Here is a 5551-nt window from a genome sequence, read left to right on the forward strand (position 1 = left end):
AGAATTACCTGTTATGGAAGGTACAATTAGTTCCCTACCTTTGTGGCCAACAACTTTACAAGTACGTTGATGGCTCCTGCCCTTCCCCAAAACCAGAGCTCGATGACTCTACCCTAGATCTTGCATATGATGTATGGCTTCAGCATGATCAATTAGTCATGCATGCTCTCATTTCCTCCCTCTTTGAATCCCTTATTACCTAGGTGGTTGGTTGTGAAACTGCTAGAGCTGTGTAGCTCTCTCTTGAGTCTACTTACGCTTTCGTCTCTCAAGCCCGCCTCATTCAAACTCAATTACAACTTGCTTCTTTAAAGAAAGGGGCTGACTCCATTTCCACTTACTTTCATCGAGTTAAAGCATTGGTTGATACAATGGCAGCTGCAGGTCGTCCTCTTCCACCTGCAGAATTTGTGCCATATATTCTTGTTGGCCTTGGTAATGAGTACGATGCACTCGTCTCATCGATAACCACTAGACTCGAACCTATTTCACCTGATGAATTACTTGGTCATCTTTTAGCTCATGAAGCTCACATGCTCCATCACTCCAATGCACACATATTCAACACTGATGCCTCACCTCACTTCACTGCTAAGTTTCCTCCTGCTCAACGTAGCCAAGGGTCTTGTGGAGGTCGAAATAATTTTCGCAGCCGTAGTGGTGGTCGTCATAACTCTCACCATGGTCGTTGTTCCTTCTTAGGTAACAATGGCAATAATTTCTCAATACCCACTAACAGCTCTTTGATATGCCAAGTTAGTAACCGACAAGGTCACTCTGCTCTTACTTTCCTCTATCGGTTCAACCAAACTTACACTGCAGCACACCCAGCCACTGTTAATTTCTCATCTTCCACCTATATTGTGGCGCCCTCAACCCCTACGTGTTATTTTTGTGGAGTTTGTGACACCTGATGATGACCACACAGATCACGCACCCCAACAACCAGTGTTCAAAGTGTGTACAATATGCAATAAGTATACAACATAAAATTCGCAACGAAGAAATAAAAATGTATTTATTTATTAAGTACCAGAATGTTCAAAACAGTAAAATATATTTACAATAATTATACAGTCATCCGACAGATAATTTAAAGAAACCAAATAATATAAGGGAAATAAATCCCAAAATGCTGAATAACATATTAGCAAGTCATGCCTCTGGCAGAGCCGGTCCCTCAATCTCATACTCAGGCTCTGCATCAAAATCTACGGTACCATAAGACGAAACCATAGAGTAAAACACCACAATGAGATTATGACATTTCAGCAAGTAATTAATCAAAATAACATCCAAGAGATTTAAAACATATTAATACAATCACACGTCCACATATGGTCAAATATGAATGAAACAAATCCACATTTCTTTTTTTCCAAAAATACACTTTTAATCACTCACGCCAAAAATCACATTTGACCCAATCATAACCATTATTTTATTATGCATGCACCACGGTCTCCCCTATGGATCGTCCGCACACCCTGGCTCTCATTGTCACACTACGGGTAACGTCCGTGCATAAAACTTAGTAACGAGCGATGCCTAGTTTCACGCCCAGCGCGTACATGGTCAAGCATCCTCTAACCTCGCCAGCCAAAAGGTCACGGAATTGGTACGAGAGCGTTACCGTCTCATCCGTTCCCGTCGTCGCCCTGCAACAACTCAAGGGACGTCACGTCAGTTTGTTACACTTCCGAGTGACCAGAGGAGCTCCACCGAGATAATACCCCTTCTCGGCTTGGGTCATGATACACACGCACCCATATAATCAGTCTCAATTCCAAACAGACAACGCGACTTCATAGCACAATTTATTAAAGACGATAAATGTGCATGACAACAACAATTTTTGGATGACATCGTAAATAACTCATTTACATAAAATCTTAATAATTACAAATATACAGTTTCACAACTACACGTGTAACCTCATCCTCCAAATCCGGCTCAAGGCCTAACACCAACACCAACTGCAATTAAAACCCAACACTTCAACGGCTCAAGGCCCAATTCCAACAAAGCAACAGTTTACAAATAAATGACAATTATGACAACACTATTTAAAACTCATGGGTTGCTTTGGAAAATTACATACACGAAAATGGAAATTTTCTGAAAGATCACGCGAAAAGAGGTGTTGACAAAAGTGGCGGCATAGTGGCAGCAACAGTGATTCAATGGCAAAATAGCAACAGTTTTGGTGAGTTTTCTCTCAAGGGAATTTCGGGCTAGGTGAAAAAGGAACAGGCAACTCACGACAAGCCTAAAAATTTCCAAGAAACCGAGTGAAACTCAACTTCTACGGACAAAACAAGACACAGCAAACACTTCACAAACTCTTAAATTCACCAACAAAATTCACAGAAGAAAACATTAAACTCTTAGAGATGAAACTTATACGAGAGAGGGAAGATGAGTGACTGGAAAAACTTAAATTGAGGAACCCGTGACCTATTTATAGGCCAAGTATGGCGGTAGGAGGGGTTGTCTGTCGCACAGGTAGAAAAAGCACAAAACGGCAGTGTAAGCCGTGGATGAGAAAAGGGATGTGGTGCGAACGTGTGGCGCGACAGTTGGGCATCAACTCTTCAGAGTTCACTGCCACACGACATGGAGAAGAAGATGGAAGAAGGAGGTGGAAAATGGCGGCTGTGCGGAGCGATAGCTTGACAACGAGCATTTCGGAGTCCCATGCCGAACGACACCTAGTAGCTCATGAATGACTAAGATCCGCATGGTGTTGGCAGCAGCTGCGTAAAAGAAGGAATTCGAAGGAAGAATAAGAAGGTAGAAGAAAGGAGAAGGAAAAGAGAGGGACGGCGCATGGAGAACAAGATGAAACCCCTAAGGGTTTCTTCAAAACGGCGCAGTTCGAAATAAAGGGAGGGGCTGTGTTCAATCACTGCACGGGCTGGGCCCTTCTTTGCACACAGGTTGTTCTAACTCACACACCCACGGCCCATAATGAGAAACACACAATATAAAAGCCCAAAAATAAAATATTAACTGCACATAAGCCCAAATAAATTACAAAATAAAATAAATTAAAATAGCATAAATAAAATAACACCACTAAATAAAATATAAGGAATTAAAACACATGAAAATCTAGGGATCTCACATTCTTCCCACCATCTGCACCTCCATCAGCTCAGACCAGCTCTCTCTCCGTCCCATTATGGCACTCTTGACTAGGCCATCCCTCAATTAAGCTAGTCTAATCTATCCTTCGTCAACATAATTTGCAATATGACCCTTCTATGTTACCACTTTTTTGTGATGCATGTGCTAAGGCAAAATCCCATAGAGTCCCAGCTCACACACAGCCAAACAAATATCCTAAACCATTTTATCTTATTTTCTCAAATTTATGAGGACCTTCACCACATGTATATCATGATGGACATAAATTTTACATTAGTTTTGTGGATGAATTTTCTCGTTACACATGGTTATTTCCTCTCAAAACTAAGTCACAAGCATTTGATATATTTGTTAAGTTCAAAGCTTAAGTGGAACTTCAATTTAATACCAAAATAAAACAATTCCAATCGAATTGGGGGAGGGGGGCGAATTTCGGCCTTTCTCAGATTATTTAGCATCATGCGGTATAACTCATCATGTTACATGCCCACACACATACTCAAAATGGCATCGTCGAAAGGAAACATCGCCGCATCATAACCATCGAGTTAACTCTTCTTGCACATGCCTTTGTCCCTCTCATTTTTTGGCCTTATGCATTCCGTCATGCCGTCTACTTAATTAATCTCTTACCATCTCCATCACTCAACAATTCCTCCCCTCATCTGCTTCTCCATCACAAGCATCCAGATTATAAGGATTTACACATTTTTGGTATTAAGTGCTGGCCATTAACTAGTCACTACAACACTCATAAGTTCTCTTACAGATTGGTTTCATGTGTTGTTCTTGGCCTTAGTCCTGGCCATAAGGGCTTCATCTGCTATCACATACAAACAAGTCAGTCCTATATCTCAAAAGATGTCAAATTTAATGAACAAAAATTTCATTTTACAAACCTACCCATGGCCAAGCCCAATTCGTTGCCTACTCACGTGGCCTTACCCATGTTTAACTTAAATCTCCCACCGACCCCTTCACCCTCTTCTACCTCTATTCAAGGACCACCTCATTCTTTCTCTCCATCTCCATCATCAATTTCACCGAGTCCTTCTCAATCTGGTTCTCAGCAACATGCACATTTAATGGTGACTCGATCACGGGCCAACATTCTATGTCTCGAAAGTTAACTGATGGCATGGTACGATGGCCCCTTCCTCGTGCTCACTTCACTGAAACTGATTCCATCCCTATGACACCTTCCAACTTCACAGTTGCACAGAAACATCCCGAATGGCACGAGGCAATGGCCAAGGAGTTTAATGCACTCCTTGCCAATCACACTTGGTCTTTGGTTCCATCATCTCAGGCCACCAACACGATTACCTGCAATTGGATTTTTTGAACTAAACGACTTTCCGATAGCTTAATTGAGCGTCGGAGAGCACGACTCATCACTAAGAGATTTCTTAAATAATCTGGTATAGACTTTGAAAAAACCTTTAGTCCAGTGGTAAAGGCCACAATAGTTCGACTTGTCCTTGCTCTAACAATTTCTCAACAGTGGCCCATTTGGCAGTATGATGTGCAAAACGCATTCTTGCATGGTCCTCTCACCGAATCTATCTTCATGACCCAACCACCTAGATTCTCTCATCCCCAATTTCCGTCCCATGCGTGCATGTTACATAAAGCCATATATGGCCTTCACCAGTCACCTCATGCATGGTATTCTCGGTTGAGTAGCCGCTTGGTTGATCTTGGTTTTACAGTGTCTTCAGCAGACCCGTCACTATTTTTACGGATGTTTGGCTCCATCACAACTTTTGTGTTGGTTTATGTTGATGATATGTTGATCATGAGCTCCTCACCTCTATGTATCTCTGATCTCATTTTTGCACTGAAGACTGACTTCCCTATAACTTATCTCGGCAGCTTGCATTTCTTCTTGGGCATATAAGCAACGTTCAACTCCAATGGGTTACTTCTCACTTAGCAAAAGTATACTACTGACTTGCTTCATAAAACAAACATGCACTTAGCAAAACCTGTGAAATCAACAATGGCCACCTCGGACAAGCTCAGTGCATTCACTAAGAATTTATTTGAAGACCCCACATTATATCATAGTACGATTGGTTTGCTGTAATACCTATTATTTACACGACCGAATATCGTTTTCGCAATCAGCAAGGTATGCCAATTTATGCATGCCCCTCGTGTACCTCACTGGCAAGTTGTTAAGCTTATCTTGAGATACTTTAAGCACACATCAAACCTCGGTCTACAGCTTTTCCCTTCATGTTGTTCCAACATCACTGCTTTTTCTGGCGCCAATTGGGCTGTATGTCTCGACGACAGGTGTTTAACCAGTGGCTTCTACATCTTTTTTGGAGTTAACTTGATCTCTTGGTCCTCAAAGAAGCAGCCAACCATCGCTCGTTCCTCCACCGAGGCTGAA

The sequence above is a fragment of the Juglans regia genome, chromosome 8, assembly GCF_001411555.2.
Source record: "Juglans regia cultivar Chandler chromosome 8, Walnut 2.0, whole genome shotgun sequence".
NCBI lineage: Eukaryota > Viridiplantae > Streptophyta > Magnoliopsida > Fagales > Juglandaceae > Juglans > Juglans regia.